The sequence below is a fragment of the Phoca vitulina genome, unplaced genomic scaffold, assembly GCF_004348235.1.
Source record: "Phoca vitulina isolate PV1807 unplaced genomic scaffold, GSC_HSeal_1.0 scaffold19, whole genome shotgun sequence".
In the NCBI taxonomy this organism is placed as follows: Eukaryota; Metazoa; Chordata; class Mammalia; order Carnivora; family Phocidae; genus Phoca; species Phoca vitulina.
The window spans coordinates 19,669,340-19,687,561 of record NW_022589722.1 but is presented as its reverse complement, the minus strand read 5'-3'; the positions used below and the strand labels follow the sequence as shown (position 1 = coordinate 19,687,561).

The 18,222-nt window shown below is 35.7% G+C and overlaps 1 protein-coding gene across 3 annotated transcripts in view; it reads left to right on the top strand.

The window, feature by feature from the left end:
- The window catches only part of CRY1 (cryptochrome circadian regulator 1), a 111,820-nt gene that overhangs the window by 38,126 nt on the left and 55,472 nt on the right, over nt 1-18,222 (top strand). The window lies entirely within an intron of this gene.

Below are 18,222 nucleotides of genomic sequence, written 5' to 3'. Positions count from 1 at the left end.
TTCATTCCAAGTGAAGGTCCTTTCTTCCATCTGTTTTTCTTTTCCTTTATCTAGTCTTGTGACTACGATCTGTGTGCTGATGACTTCCAATATTATATCTTCAGCCCATACTTGGACTAAAGACTTAGACTCTAGACTTCGTAATCCCACTTCCTTTGCTATGTTATCTATCCAGATTTCAATTGTTCTTATAATTTTCACCATTATTACCATTCTTATCTATGCCATCATCTCTTCTCTACAGAAGTATAGTAAGTCTCCTAAGTGGTCTCCTGTTTCTGCCCTTTATCTGATACCCATTTTCTACCCAGAAGTCAAGTTAACTCATGTCATGTCCCCACCTATGCTCAAAACTGTTCAAAGGATTCTTATCTTATTCAGAGTAAAAGTCAAAGTCTCTATGTGATTTGACACCTAGTGCATCCTTAACATCATTTATCATTTTCTTACTCTTTTCCCTCACTGAGTGGCCTCCAGTCATGTTTTTTGTTCCTCAAACAAACATAAGACCTCATGGATCTGGGTCTTTACCCTCTATGGATATTCTCTTTTCTCAGAGATCTGTATAGGTCATTTACTCTCTTAAGTGTTTCTCTCTGCACAAATGATATCTTCATTCTTTCATATAAAAAATATATTTAATGAATGCAGTGAGCAAAAGAGGCAAAAACCCCACTCTTATAGAACTTATATCTAGATGGGAATGTGAATAAATATAAAAATAATATATATTAGTATGTAAGAGATGGCATGTGTTAAAAAGAAAAATATAGAAAGGAAAGGGGGTCTGGGTTGCTAGGGGCAGAAGTGAGGGGAGGTCAGTTTTAAATAGGATGGTCAGAGGGTGTCACTTCAGAGGTGATATTTGAGCTCAAAGAAGAAACTAAGGAACTGAGCCATGTAGGTATATGAGGGAAGTGTATTCTAGATGGAAAGAATAGCCTTTGCAGAGGCACTGAGATAGGAGCATTTCTGTCATCTTCAAGGGATCTCAAAGAGGGTCTGTGTCTAGAACAAAGTAAAGGAAAAGGAAAGTAGTAGGAGATGGAGTCAGAGAGATAACTGTTGCCCAGGTTCATCCTGTGGGGCCTAGAAGGTCATTTTAAGAACTTTTCTTTTTTAATGGGATGGGAAGTCATTGCAGTTGGAGGTTTTGTTCATGACCACTTGGTGTTTGGGTGAAGACGGTGGGGGGCGGGGCATTGGGGGCAAGTATGGAAGCAGTGAGATAGAAGGTCATTGTAATAATCTAAGTCAGAAATGATGGAAGATTGAACCAGAGTGGTAAGGTAAAGGTAGTGCAAAGTAGTTAAATTCTGGATGTATTTTGAAGGTACAACTGATAAGATTTGCCGAAGTTTTACATGTGGGCTACAAAAGAAAATGGAGTCAAGGACGATATGATGCTGCTCACCAATATCCAGTTCTTACCTGGGCATATTTGACATTTCCCTTCTTATCTCCATTTGTAGTTTGGTGAAGCCACATAACTAGTTATGGCCGGTGAATTGTGTAAGGATGTGCTTGGCTGAGGCAGAGCAAAGCTTCTATAGCCTTCTCTGGTTCTTCTTGCTGGGAAGGAGGCCTTGTGTTGAAATTATAGAGCCACAAGATTAAAGGAACTGGAATGGTGAAGTCACCACTTAGAGGATAACTGCCTGGAGTTGCAGTGAACTCAGCATGAGCAACATAAAATTTTTTCTTTTGTCAAGCTACTGATTTGGGAGTTGTTTTTCAACATAAGTATATCCTGTTCTGACCAATCAGGTCAGAGTAACTTGAAGGATGGAATCATCAGTAACTAAGATTGGGAGAGACTGTGGGAAGAGAGGTTTGAGGGGATTTTCAAAGGAAGATGTTGAATCAAGGCTGTAGAAAATAAAAATTCTGCTATGACCACTGTGTATAAAATTATACTCTCCTCCAATATTCCTCTACCATATTTTAGTTTTTCTCTGTAGAAATTATCACAACTGAAGTGTGGTGTAGTGATTCAAGAGCTTAGAATCTGAAGGCAGGCAGGCTGAATGGGTTTTAAATCCTAGTTTTGCTACTTTTCTATTCATGTGTTTTTGGGGGAATTACTTCTTTATGCTTCAGTTTCATCATTTGTAAATGAGGGAAGTACTTATATCAAAGGGTTGTGTGTGTGCGTGTAAAGCGCTTAGAGCAGCATCTGATAATACACTTTCTAAATGTTTGCAGCTGTTATCATCATCATCATGAAAACTTCATGAGACCAGGCACTTAATTTTGTTTTCTCCTTTATCCCAGGGTCCACAACAATGTTAGTAGGCTCTCAGTAAATTTTTTATGAAAAGGTAGATGGATAGATTGCATTAGGTAACTATCACTTTTTGGAGTAATGTCAATGTGGGAAAGATCTTGACCATTGGCCAAACCGTAGATAGACCTGTGTGACACGTGCTAGGTCATATATTTAGGAAAAAACAATTTTTTTCAGCATTATTAGTCTTTTAATTTTCACATATGAATATTGGAATTTTATTAAGTGAAAACTGAAATATTAATTTTTTCCAGCTGTATTGAGATATAACTGTGACAAATCTCAAATAGTACTACTAGACTACAGAAAAGAATTATACATAGATCTGGGACAGCATGCTTTTGACCTCATGTTGGACAGATTTTATTTAGTTGTATGTAAATCCTTTAAAGCCCACAGGTACATCTTATACTTAATTTTGTTCTAACCTGGTAAAGTCACAATGCAGTGGTTTCTAAAATTAGACAGGAATTATAAGAGTTCTAAATTATAAATAGCTTTCTGTGATATTTGAGGTCAGAGAGGCCGAAGTTACGTAGATTGTATTAGTGTAAATTGATTCTAGGAATTAAGTGATTTTAACCCTTTTAAGCCCTATTATTTCAAGTAATTTTTCTGTGTATTTCTTTTTTTATATTGATAGTATTGATACTCCTATCATCTATAAATAATCCTGCTTTTGTTTCTTCCCCTTTCCCTTCTTTATACCTTTTATCTCTTGCTCTGTTACTTCACTGGTTAGGTCTGCTACCTACAGGTTGAATAGAAGTGGTGATAGCAGGCATCCTTGTCTTCTCCCCAACCTAAAAGCAGTGTTTTCAACATTTTACCATTAAATATGATATTTTCTGTAAGTATTATTTTGGATGTCCTCTTTCATGTTAAGGAAGTTACTTTCTAGTCCTAGTTTATTGAGGCTAAATCAAATTTAGTGGGTACTCTTTCTGCATCTGTTCAATTAGTAATATGATTTTTTCTTTTCTTTGAACGAGGTGAATTGCATAAACTAATCTTCAATATTAAACTAATCACTTTTCTGAAGATAAGTCCAACTTACGTGTATTTTTTATATTTTGCTGGATTTGGTTTGCTGATGTGATGTGTTTAATATCCTTGTGAGTGAGATTAGTTTGTAATTTTCCGTTTGTACTGTCTTTGTCTAATTTTGGTGTTAAGGTAAATTTAACCTCATAAAATGAGTTGAGGAGTGTTCCTTTTTTGTATATCCTCTGTATGAGATTAGCATCCTCTATAAAATTAGAGTTATGTATTCTTTGAAAATTTGGTAGAATTTATCTGTAAAGCTCTTGTGTCTTGCTTATAAGATATTTAACCACAAATTCAGTTTCTTTAATGGCTATAGGACTATTCATGTTCCGTTTTTGCTTTTGAGTCAGTTTTAGTGAGGAATTTATCCATTTCATCTAAGTTTTCAAATTTACTGGCATAAAGTTGTTCATATTACCTTATTTTCTGTTTAATCCTGGCAGTATTTTTTACTCTTAATAAAAATTTTTATCTGAGGGGCGCCTGGGTGGTACAGTCAGTTGAACAACCGACTCTTGGTTTTGGCTTAGGTTGTGATCTCAGGGTCGTGAGATTGAGCCCCGTATCAGGCTTCGCACTCAGGGTGGAGTCTGCTTAAGACTCTCTCCTTCTGCCCACCCACCCCCCAGCTCTCTGTCTCAAATAAATAAATAAATAAATCTTTTTAAAAAAAATTTATGAGATTACATCTCCTTTTTATTAATATTGCTTATTTTGCCTCCTCCCCTTTTTTCCTTTTAATTATCTTTCAAATAATAAATTTTGGCTTTGTTTTAATATGTATTTGTATTCTGTTTCTACTAATTACTGTTCTTTATCATCTCCTTCTTTCTCTTTTTTTTTTTTTTGGATTTATTCTACTGTTTTTCTAACTCAATTTCAAGTCTTCTAATAAAGCATTTAAGCCTATACATTTTTTTCTAACATCACTTTTTTTTTTTGCATTCTTCACATTTGAGATATATTTTCTTCACTATCGTTCAGTTGTGGGTATTTTCCAAAATCTGTTATGATGTTCTTTGTCCCATTAATTTGTTTAGAAAAGTGTTTTTTAAATTTCAAGATATAAGAATACCAGTTCTTTTAAATTTGTTAAGTACAGTGTTACGATCTAGGATAGGGTCAGTTTTCATAAATGTTCCATGTACACTTGAATACATATTCTTTGCTTATTGGGTATAACTGTATTTTGGCTGCTTTATATACTGTATCTTTGTTTTTGGTTTTGTGTAGTTTCAATTGGATGTGTCTAGATGTAGATTGTCTGTCTTTGTCTTTTGACTCTCCCTCTTTATATCTCTGCCCATTTCTGTCTGTTCTTTATTTCTATCTATATTTCCCCTACCACCTCTGTTCTACTCCTCATCTCCTACCCTATGTCCCTCTCTTTTCCTACCTGCTTGGGATTTGTGACTTCCTTGAATTGGTACTTTTAGCAGTTCCAGAAAATTCTTAGTCATCTTAAGACCTCTCATTCTTCAACTCAGATTAAATTCTTGTTTCCTTGGATATTTTGTCATTGTTTAATTTTTGGTGGATTTTTTGTGTGTGTGTGTGGAAATTGAGGCATGCGTTTGAATCCAGAGAGGATTTGTAATTTCTTTTAACAGTTATGCCAGATCATAACCAACCTGGGACCACTTTAAATGCAATGATATGCTTGAGGTGTTTAGGACCACTTAAATTCCATGAATTGGTATTGAGATTATGCTTTTGGGGGGCAGGGGGCAAAAGGTTTTTTTTAAAATAAATTTTTGAAAATAACTTCAGATTTGTAGAAAACATACAAAGATAGTACAGAGAGTTCCTATGTACTCTGTACCCAGTCTCCCCTAATATTAACATCTTACACACTTTTTTTTGCCATTTTAACATTTTTTATTTAAATTCAATTAACATATAATGTATTACTGGTTTCATAGGGACAGGCCTGTGATTCATCAGTCTTTTATAATACCCAGTGCTCATTACATCACATGCCCTTCTTAATGTCCGTCACCCATTTCCTGATCCTTCCACCCCTCTTCCCTCCAGCAACCCTCAGTTTGTTTCTTATGATTAAGAGTCTTTTATGGTTTGTCTTCCTCTCTGGTTTCATCTTGTTTTATTTTTTCTTCTCTTCCCCTATGATCCTCTTTTGTTTCTGAAATTCCACATATCAGTGAGATCATATTATAATTATCTCTCTCTGATTGGCTTATTTTGCTTAGCGTAATACCCTCTAGTTCCATCTACGTCATTGCAAATGGCAAGATTTCATTTTTTTTTTGATGGCTGCGTAGTATTCCATTGTATATACATACCACATCTTCTTTATCCATTCATCTGCCGATGGACATCTGGGCTCTATATTTGGCTGTTGTGGACATTGCTGCTATAAACATTGGGTTGCAGGTGCCCCTTCGGATCACTATATATGTATCTTTGGGGTAAATACCCAGTAGTGCAATTGCTGGGTCGTAGGGTAGCTCTATTTTCACCTTTTTGAGGGCCCTCCATACCGTTTTCCAGAGTGGCTGCACCAGCTTGCATTCCCTCCCGCAGTGTAGGAGGGTTCCCCTTTCTCCGCATCCTCACCAACATCTGTCGTTTTCTGACTTGTTAATTTTTGCCATTCTGACTGGTGTAAGGTGGTATCTCATTGTGGTTTTGATTTGTATTTCCCTGATGCCAAGTGATGTTGAGCATTTTTCCATGTGTCTGTTGGCCATTTGGATGTCTTCTTTGGAGAAATGTCTGCTCCTATCTTCTGCCTATTTCTTGATTGGATTATTCGTTCTTTGGGTGTTGTTTGATAAGTTTTCTTTTTTTTAAAGATTTTATTTACTTATTTGAGAGAGACAGAGATAGTGAGAGAGAACACATGAGTGGGGAGGAGAGGGAGAAGCAGACTCCCCACCGATCAGGGAACCCAACACGGGGCTCCATCCAGGACCGTGATGTCATGACCTGAGCCAAAGGCAGACGCTTAACCAACTGAGCCCAGGCGCCCCTGATAAGTTCTTTATAGATTTTGGATACTAGCCCTTTATCTGGTATGTCATTTGCAAATACCTTCTCCCATTCTGTTAGCTGTCTTTGGTTTTGGCCACTGTTTCCTTTGCTGTGCAAAAGCTTTTTATCTTGATGAAGTCCCAATAGTTCATTTTTGCCTTTGGTTCCCTTGCCTTTGGAGAGATGTCTAGCAAGAAGTTGCTGCAGCCGAGGTCGAAGAGGTTGCTGCCATTATTCTCCTCTAGGATTTTGATGGATCCCTATCTCACATTTAGGTCTTTCATCCATTTTGAGTCTATTTTTGTGTATGGTGTAAGGAAATGGTCCAGTTTCATTCTTCTGCATGTGGCTATCCAGTTTTCCCAACACCATTTGTTGAAGAGACTGTCTTTTTTCCACTGGATATTCTTTCCTGCTTCATCTTACACACTTTTTTATAAGCACTAACTAGCCTCCAGACTTTATTTATATTTCCACTAATTTTTTTCTTCTGTTCCAGGATCCCATCCAATATACCACATTTCATTCAGTCATATGTCTCCTTAGTCTCCTCTATGACAGTTTCTCAAGTTTTCCTTGCTTTTTATGACCTTTATGATTTTGAGTACTGGTTATGTATTTTGTAGACTGGCCCTCAATTTAGGTTTGATGTTTTTCTCATGAGTAGACTGGGATATAGGTTTTGTGAAAAATCCATAGTGGTAAAACGTTCTTCTTATCACATCATGTCAGAATGTACAGGATATCAACATGTTGTGATGTTTACTCTGATTATGTGGTTAAAATGGTGTTTGCTAGGTTTCTCCACTGTAAAGTTACTATTTTATCCCTTTCCATTCAGGAATGGGAGATTTTATTTTCTTTCAATCCAGACTGAGTAAAGACCGGCAAGTTTCCTTGTTGCTCTATGCTATGACTTGAGATTTATGCCTTATTTATATTTGAACTATGGGTGGAGCTTTTTGAAGCCCAGGCTTTATATTGAGGGTTTATTATTAGCTTCCTCATTTTGGACGGACCTGGGGCTTTATCTCCTGTCCTCCTCAACTTGGATTAAACTCAGGGTTTCCAGTGCTCTATAGAAATCCTCACAGCTAAAGCTGACCTTAGTAACCTACTTACTTTTATGATTCCTTACTTTTGGGGCAGTCCAGTGAATTATGTTTAAAGTTTTCTTTTGTTGTAGCTGTTAGTTTGTTGTTAGGTATTTCTGTTAGGGTATCTTAATCCAGTATACTGTCAGCAATAGAAGTTGGTAGGTTTCTTTGACATTGATTATGAACATATTTTGAAGTGTCAACACTGGGTTGGGGGAATATACATCTTAGTATTAGGAAGTATGATACTTGTAGTCATTCTCCCTCCCACAGACACATACACACAATTCTTAAGAATTCCTTGATTTAAAGATACTGTTTTCTCTGCTTTGATTGTCCTTTTCTTTTTTATCCTCTTGATCAACAGCCTATTGATTCCAAACTCTGCTTAGATATTTTCTTCCTCATGCCCTCTCATGTCCCCTTTTCCCTGCCAACCCCCTGCCAGAGTTAGATTTCTTCTGTGCTGCCATAATACACCATTAAGAAATTCACCACGTGGTACATATATATCAGTGTTTGGTTTACATATTATGGTAGATGTTATTCTGTTTACCATTATTTGGTGTCTCTTCCTGCAGGAATTTTATTTTGTACTTTCAGCTTTCTTGAAGTCTGGCTTGGCCATGTGACCTGCTTTGACCAATTAAATGTGAGCAGAAATGCCTTGGTTGATCTGCAATCAATGTATAGCATGAGTGAGAAATCAACCTTATTTCTTAAAAAGATTTTATTTATTTGATAGCGTGTGCACAAGCAGGGGGAGCGGCAGGCAGAGGGAGCGGCAGGCAGAGGGAGAAGCAGGCAGCCTCATGTGGGACTCAATCCCAGGACCCTGGGATCATGACCTGAGCCAAAGGCAGACGCTTTACCAACTGAGCCACCCAGGCGTCCCATGTCACACATGCTTGTCCATCATCTTGAAGGCAGAAACTGTTTTCTGGCCATCTTTTTTATGTCCTTAAAGCTGTCAAACTAGTTTCCCTAAAACATTTTAGATTATTATATATCCTGTAGGAGAGTAGCATTACATAGTGCAAAGAGCATGGGTTTGGGGTCAGACATATTCAAATTAAAATTTTTACTTTATTTTTAGCTGAGTTACTTCAGAAAATGTCCTTAATGAGTTTTAGATTGATCATTTTTAAATGAGATAGCTTGTAAAGTTGTTGGAAATATATGTAAAGTACCTAGTACAAACATTCAGAGAATGTTCTTTCTATTGACTATTGACTCAAGTCTTAAAAATCCCTTTCTACTAATTAAGGAATCAATCCCATTTACAATTGCACCAAAATCAGTAAGATACCTAGGAATAAAGCTAACCAAAGTGGTGAAAAACCTGTACTCTGAAAAGTGTAAAACACTGATGAAAGAAATTGAAGATGACACAAAGGAATGGAAAGACATTCCATGCTCATGGAATGGAAGAACAAATATTGTTAAAATGTCTGTACTACCCAAAGCAGTCTACACATTTAATGCAACCCATATCAAAAGACCAACAGCATTTTTCACAGAGCTAGAACAAACAATCCTAAAATTTGTATGGAACCACAAAAGACCCCGAATAGCCAGAGCAACCTTGAAAAAGAAAACAAAGCCAGAGGCATCACAGTTCTGGACCTCAAGTTATATTACAAAGCTGTAGTAATCAAAACAGTGTGGTACTGGCATAAAAATAGATACATAAATCAATGGAACAGATAGAAAACTCAGAAATGAACATGCAGCCATATGGTCAATTACTCTTTGACAGCAGGAAAGAATATCCAATGGAAAAAAGACAGTCTCTTCAACAAATGGTGTTGGGAAAACTGGACAGCAACGTGCAAAAAAATGAAACTGGAACACTTTCTTACACAATACACAAAAATAAATTCAAAATGGATTAAAGACCTAAATGTGAGACCTGAAACCATAACAGTCCCAGAGGAGAACATATGCAGTAACAACCTCTTTGACATTGGCTATAGCAACTTCTTTCTAGATATGTCTCCTAAGGCAAAGGAAATAGAAGCAAAAATAAACGATTGGGACTTTATCAAAATAAAAAGCTTCTGCAAAGCAAAGGAAACAACAAAACTAAAAATCAACCTGTGGAATGAGAGAAGATAATCGCAAATGACATATCTGATAAAGGGTTGGTACCCAAAATATATAAAGAACTTATAAAACCCAACACCCAAAAAACAAATAATCCAATTAAAAATGGGTAGAAGACATTAACAGAAATTTTTCCAAAGAAGACATCCAGATGGTCAACAGACACATGAAAAGGTGCTCAATATTACTCACCATCAGGGAACTGCAAATCAAAACTATAATGAGATATCACCTCACACCTGTCAGAATGGCTAAAATCAAAAACACAAGGAACAAGTATTGACGAGGATGTGGAGAAAAGGGAACCCTCTTGCACTCTTAGTGGGAATGCAAACTGGTGCGGCCACTGTGAAAAATAGTACTACCTCAAAAAGTTAAAAATAGAACTGCCTACGATTCAGCAATTGCACTACTAGGTATTTAATAATCCAAAGAATACAAAAATACTAATTTGAAGGGATACATGCACCCGGATGTTTATAGCAGCATTATTTACAATAGCCAAATTTGGAAACAGCCCAAGTGCCCATTGACTGATGGATAAAGAAGTGGTATACACACATGTGCATACATACATATACACACAATGAAATATTATTCAACCATAAAAAGAACGAAATCTTGCCATTTGCAACAACATGGATGGAGCTAGAGAGTATTATGTTAAGTGAAATAAGTCAGAGAAAGACAAATACCATATGATTTCACTTATATGTGCAATTGAAGAAACAAAGCAAATAAGCAAAGAGGGACAAAGAGGCAAACCAAGAAACAGATTTTTTTTTTTTTTTAAGAAATAGATTCTTAACTGTAGAGAATAAACTGATGGTTACCAGAGGGGAGGTGGATCGGGGGATGGGTTAAATAGGTGATATGGATTAAGGAGTGCACTTGTTGTAATAAGCACTGGGTGTTGTATGGAAGTGTTGAGTCACTATATTGTACACCTGAAACTAATATTACATTGTATGTTAACTAAGTAGAATTTAAATAAAAACTTGAAAAAAAACTCCCTTTCTCTTGCCTTCATGAATTTATTTGGTAGGTTATTAGATAAATATTTTTTTAACTTCTGCTATATATTAGCATTGTCTAGGCAGTGGAAAGTGGTGAATGAGATCTAGTCCATCTTTTTTTTTTTTAGATTTATTTATTTATTTGTCAGAGAGAGAGAGTGCGCACAAGCGGGGGAGGGGGTGGAATGACAGGCAGAGGGAGAGAGATCTAGTCCTAGTCTTTAAGGACGTTACAGTCCAGCAGTCAGTAATTCTCCCTCCCTATCTCTGCCTATTAAAATTATATTAATATTGGAAGGCCTCTCTCTACAATCAGCACATCTTTGAAATTTTTGCCTAAATTTTTCCCCATCTCAAAAAGAGAAATCCAGAAGTGATTTATCCCTCTTGATTTTTAAAAGCAATATTAATGTTATCCATACATATCTCTTATAATATATATTACATTCTACCTGGCAGGTTCTGTTATATTCATGCATATACATCATGTATATTTTTAAGTTTCTTTTCTAGATTTTCAGCTCGAGTATTGGACATACCTATCACTTATCTTGTATCTCTCAAATCAGTGAAATTATGTGAATAATGAATAATATCACTCCTGGGATGCCTGGGTGGCTCAGTCAGTTAAGCGTCTGCCTTCGGCTCAGGTCACGATCCCAGGGTCCTGGGATTGTGTCCCGCATCGGGCTCCCTGCTCAGCAGGGAGCCTGCTTCTCCCTCTGTCTACTGCTCCCGCTGCTTGTGCACACTCACTCTTGCACGCTCTCTCTCTCTTTCTGACAAATAAATCTTTAAACTCCTTAGAGATGTTTTAGGAATTTGTGGGGGCATTTTTGTTCTTCACAATGATTGGAGGGCACCAGTGGAATTAGTGAAGAAAGACCAAGAATGAAAGACTTCTTGCGATGCTCAGGATAGTCTCTCAGGATAAATTATTGTCTTGAGTGCCAATAACTTTCATATATTCTACCAGATGTTACATGTAAGTGAAAAACTTATAATTCTCTGAATCTAGAGCCTAAATCCATTTTTATATGTAAATGCTAGGTATTTCTTATGAAATAAGATATATATATTTAATATATATACTGAGTGTGTGTGCATATATATATATATATATATATACACACACACATGCACACACACACTGAGTGATATATATTGAGTTTTACCAGAATATATTTATCACCTTTGTAAATCAAGGAAAGATTGTACTTTGTTTTGTCCAGAATTTTACTAAGTCTTGCTCAACATTACAGAAAATCATGTCACCAAAGGCAGTGCCACTCATGGTGTTTGAGTCACCATTAATATAAATGTCAGTCCGTTTTTGTAGCTATTGAATTTAAAATGATTCTGGATGTAGGTGTAGGCAGCCATCTAATTCATTGTCTTCTTTTGTCATACTCAGATATTTACATTTGGAAGTACATGTTCCTCCTTTTTAAAATATAAATGACCTTCCTTTAATTTCTGCCATATATTACAGTAAAGCATTACATTAATGCTTTAAATTTGTACATATAGATATGTTATTTTATCTATAATTTCTTTCAAATTTTTATTTAAATTTCAGAATTTAGAAGAGAGCACTGCAAAATATTTGTTATAAAAAGCAACATTGTGGGGCACCTGGGTGGCTCAGATGGTTAAGCGGCTGCCTTCGGCTCAGGTCATGATCCCAGGGTCCTGGAATCAAGCCCCGCTTTGGGCTCCCTGCTTGTGGGGAGCCTGCTTCTCTCTCTCCCTCTGCCTCTCCCCTGGCCTGTGTGCTCTCTTTCTCTCTCTCTCTCTCTCACTTGCTCTCGCTCACTCAAATAAATAAAATCTATTTAAAAAGCAACATTGTGTCATGTTATAAGTTCACTGTTTTACGACTATTAGAGCCTGGCAAAATAAAAAATTTACTTTAAAAATATACATTTAGTCTTTATAGAACATTAAAGTATTCTCTCTCTCTCTCTCTTTTAAGATTTTATTTATTTGAAAGAGAACATGAGTGGGAAGGAAGGGCAGAGACAGAGGGAGAGGGAGAAGCAGGCTCCCTGCTGAGGAGCCTGACATGGGGCTCCATTCCAGGACCCCTGGGGTCATGACCTGAGCCATCCAAAGGCAGACGCTTAACCAAATGAGCCACCCATACGCCCCGAAGCTATTCTCTTTAGGGGAAATGTGTATCACAAAGTATTCTGACAATTTGAATAATGATTAAGTTAGATGAAAGCACCAAAAATTTGTTACAAACCAGAAAAAAGTATATGCAAACTTTATTCAATTTATAGAGAGGCAAATTGCTATTTATAATTTTAAAATTTTCTAATAAAACATCATAGACTTTGGTTAATGACTAAGATTCTTTACTTGTTTTCATTATAATTAATATGTCCAGAACTTCAATTTTTAAAAATTTGACTATTGTTCATGCAGAGGACAGAAGGTATTTTACATGTGATTTTAATTTTAATTTATATTCCTTAAATTAGTTCTTTAGGATTAGCAATGAATTGTTTTGATTCAGATATTCTAAGTGTATTTTTCATCTTTGAGCATGTGATAAGATATATTTTATAAACTAAAGTGCAGAACCAGATGGCTTTATTCTGGTATGATACATGTTAATTTGTATGCCTTGTTTTCAACAACCGTGGGATTATGTTGTATCTCATCATTGCCTTTTTTAGACTATTTTATAGACAGAACTAGAAATTCTGGTTATATAAAGCTATTCTAGCACAGGCTAGAAAGTAGGTCATTGTGATGGGGAGTATACCAAACCACCCACTGGTTGCTATAGCAATGACCTACTTTAAGAAACTGTTTCTGTTGATTCATGTTGAAATCATCTGTTGGAAATGGTATAAGGAAACTCACTGCGTGTAACTTTTTTTTTTTAGCAATAAATTAGTGATCTCTGGAGATTTTTTTTTAAGTCTTTAATATGTTTAAACTGAAGAAGTATATTTTCTTAACACCCTTTCTATTTTGAAGTGATGCAAATTAGTAATGCAATTAAATAACAAGAGAACTGTGGTTCTATGTAGGTAATACAGTTATGCAAAGAGATGTAGTGAGTTTTACTACTGTTTGGCCTTTAAAAGTAATTTGTTGCATGTAGTTAATAGCATTATTAACTGAGCCTCCAAATGGGTATAGTAATATGCCATATTAAGAGAAGATCTGAACATATATTCCTGTTAAAAGTGTACCCTGTGTATTTTCAATGTATTATATTGAATTATTCCATTGAATATTGGATGCCTGTTCTGAGGCACATGTAACCGTAATATATAAAGGCTGAAATTGGTGTGTTCTCTGGAACACACTGAATCTGAACTCTGACAGAACTCACTCTTCCCAGTTAAGGGTAAAGGATGAAAGGTCAGATTTTATATAGCACCCTTTCAAGTAACACTATCCCTTCAGCACTGAAAAGAAATCTTGTATGTCAATGAGTTGATACTTTGAACCTAGGATATTAGAGGTTTCATTTTATGGTATTATCAAGGAGGAATTATATACTTAGAGATTAGTTGATTCAGGATCTTAATTGTACTATATCTTGAGATATATATAGAAAAGTTTTGTATCCAGTGTTAATATTACAGTGTTATATTCATTTCAGGTATAAATTTAGTGATTCAACAATTCCAGATATTACTCAGTGGTCATCAAGATAAGTGTACTCTCCATCCCCTTCCCTATTTCACCCATTCCCCCACCGACCTCCCCTCTGGAAGCCATTTGTTCATTCTGTGTAGTTAAGAGTCTGTTTTTTGGTTTGTTTTTTTCTCCCCTTGCCCCTTTGTTCATTTGTATTATTTCTTAAATTCCACATATGAGTGAAATTATATGGTATTTGTTTTTCTCTGACTGGCTTATTTCACTTAGCATTATACTTTCTAGATCTATCCATGTTGTTGCAAATGGCAAGATTTCATTCTTTTTTATGGCTGAGTAATATTCCATGATATATGCATATCTGTATATCTTCTTTATCCATCTATTGATCAACACTTGGGCTGATTCCATTGTTTGGTTATTGTAAATAATGCTTCAGTAAACAAGGGTGCATGTATCCCTTTGAATTAGTGTATTTTTTGGGTAAATACCCAGTAGTGCAATTACTTGATTATAAGGTTGTTCTATTTTTAATTTTATGAGGAACCTCTGTACTGTCTTCCAAAATGACTGCACCAGTTTGCATTCCCACACCAGTGCACAAAAGTTCCTTTTTCTCCACATCCTCACCAACACTTGTTTCTTGAGTTTTTGACTTTAGCCATTCTGACAGGTGTGAGGGGTATGTCATTGTGGTTTTGTTTTGCATTTCCCTGATGATGCATGATGTTGAGCATCTTTTCATGTGTCTGTTGGCCATTTATATGTCTTCTTTGAAGAGACGTTTGTTCATTTCTTCTGCCCATTGTTAATTGGATTATTTGGTTTTTGGGTGTTGAGTTGTATCGGTTCTTTATATATTTTGGGTACTAACCCTTTATTGGATATGTCATTTGCAAATATCTTCTTCCATTCAATAAGTTGTCTTTTAGTTTTGTTGATTGTTTCCCTTCACTGTGGAGTGGAGTGAAGAAGAGAAGTCCCAAGATGTAGTCCCAATAGTTTATTTTTGCTTTTGTTTCCCTTGCTCCTGTTATATACTTATTCATGTTCGCATTTGCCTTGTCACTGGGAAAGATTTTCATTGAACCTTTGTTCAAAGTCACATTCAGGAGAAATTATGAATCCAAGACAATTATGTGTGTAGATGTAGGCATCCAACTAATTAATTGTCTTATGTTCTCATTCCCAGGTATTTATATAGAAATATGTGTTCCTTTTTTTGGAAATATAAATTATTCCAAGAGGAGAATAATGATAACTTACGCTACCAACTTATGCTGATGAATATCTACCAAGTGCTAGTAATTCTACTAGGTGATTTTATAGTGCTTCTAGTTTTTCTTTTTTTTGTGTGTGTGTGTGTTTCTAGTTTTTCAACAGTCATACAAGACAACTCTATGGGGTTTTTTTTAATCCTATTTCTAATCTTTTCAACAGATTGTATTGATCACATGATATTTGTTTGCCAAATGTAGAAACCAAAACACACATTAAGAAAACTGCATAGTTAGGAATGAGACACACATACTAATTTGGAATCCATCAGAAGGAGAAGGTGCTGTGTATATATGATAGCTGTAATGTAAAGTACAATGTGAACGTTTCTCGAGGATGAGTTCCATATGTCCTTTAATAGTTTAGATGATGGAGAAATTACTTTCAGTTGGAAGACTGAAGATTAGTTGTATATGAACTTGAAGAGATGGAAATTGGGAAAGGTATTCTAGGCTGAGGGAAGATCATGGAGCAAATTCCAGAAGAGTGGATATGTGGCAAAAAGAGTAGTTTGGTTTGGTGAGAAGGAAGGGGGAATAGTAAGAAATGAACCTGGAACCCTAAGTTAGTGGCCAAACAAAATTATGTGTTTTAGGGAATGAATTTTTGAAGACCTTTGTACAGGAAAGTGTGCGTCAGAAAGATTTGGTGTACCGTATAAAATGGATTAGAGTGGGGAAGAGATGTTGGTAGGAAAATGTATTTTAAGACATTGCAATAAATAATGCCAGCAAGAGATAATAAGGGCTAGAATTATTATACCAAGAACAGAAGTGCTAGGAAGGAGAGGACCAAAAATAATAGATAACAGGTAATTGTGCTTATTATGGATCAGGCACTGTTCTGAGAGCTTCACATATATTAGTTAATTTAATTCTCACAACATGCTGTGATATGGGTCCTATTACTATCCCCGCCATAAAGATAAGGAAATTAGAACTTTTCAGGATTGATTGAAGGATAGTAATTTGTTGCTAGAGTTGTTAAATTATGTGATATCCATGTAATGGAATACCATGAAACCAACAAAATTGATGCCATAGAGGTATGTCTCTTGCTTTGAAAAGATGTTCACTCTGTATTAAACCTTGTTTATAGTAGATACAGTATTTCTCAGTTTGTTTTACTCTGAAAGAGTGTATGCTCATTATCAATTTTATACTTTTTATGAAGTAAAAAAAAAAAAAAGCCTGTTTCATCTTCAGTCCCACCCCAGATTCCCACTCCCCAAAGGTAGCTATTATTAACAGCTTGGTAAGTATTCTTCTAATAATTTTCTTATGTACATATAACATAAGTAAATATGTGCAAAGTAAATTTTATTTTATGAAAAAAATATATGCATTTGGTTTCAGAAGTCACAGTGGAAAGGTACAATGTTCTTTTTTAAAGTATCTATATTTGGCATCTGGGTGGCTCAGTCTTTAAGCATCTGCCTTCAGCTCAGGTCATGATCCCAGGGTCCTGGGATCGAGCCCCACATCAGGCTCCCTGCTCCACGAGAAGCCTACTTCTCCCTCTCCCACTCCCTCTGCTTGTGTTCCTGCTCTCGCTATCTTTCTGTCTGTCAAATAAATAAAAAAAATTTTTTAATCTTTAAAAAAAATAAAGTACCTATATTTGAGTCCACTGTACTTCTCTAATTTTTATGTGAAATTACAATGATATAAATGATAACATCTGTGGAAGAAAAATATCATACTATGGAAGAAAAACACCATATTTAAATATATCTATTCCTTTGTTTTATGCAGTACCAAAGCAAAACTAATTCTTTGGTTGCATTTTCCATTGTAAGACATTGCTTCAGTTCATATCATTCTCTCCAATGTTTGGTTCATAGGGTGTTTATTGAAAAGTATTAAGAATGCTTAGCCTGTGAACAAGAAAGGGAAAAATAAAAGGCCAATTATTAATTAATCCAGGCTTGTTCATTTTATGCATTAATCAGATTTTTTTCTTTTCCCATTTTTTCCCATCTATCCTTGACCTGCTTGTACCATATGGAAACATTTCCATTCTGAAACTAATGGCACAAAAGAGATTTGAGAATGATCTCTGCCTTGGATTATCCTTCCAGGACATTTTAGTTTTGTACTGTTTAAATTTAAGAAAACTTAAAATTGCTAGTTCATTCAACCTCTTAATTTTTTATCTGACTGCTACAGTGTCTAAAAACTCTTTTGCCAAGCAAATACATAAAACTAGATGTTTTGTAATAAACATTTATCACCAAACATGAAAAATATTCATAGTTATGGATAATTTTATAAAATTCAGGTACTTTTGTATTGGTATAAAAATAACAACAATCTTCTCCCCCAGAGTATTTGCACATTTGTAGTGGTAAGTTGAGGGTAGGGGTCAGTGTTAGGGCGATGGCTCCAAACCCAAACAGAACAGGGGTGAGGTGAAATATAAATGTGAAGATAGAAAGATTTGTTTTCTATTTGTTTAAAGACAATTGTGCAACTTACTAAAGGTGATATGATGGGGGATACCTGGGTGGCTCAGTCGGTTAAGTATCTGCCTTCGGCTCAAGTTGTGATCCCAGGGTCCTTGGATCAAGTCCCATGTTGGCTCCTTGCTCAGCGCCTGCTTCTCTCACTGCCTGCCACTCCCCCTGCTTGTGCTTTCTCTCTCTGGCAAATAAATAAATAGAATCTTTAAAAAAAAATAAAGGTGATATATATAGTAATGAGTCCTCACGAGTTCCCACACCCATAGAGATGATGGCTCCTAAATAGAAAAGAGTATCAAACTTGACTAGGTATAC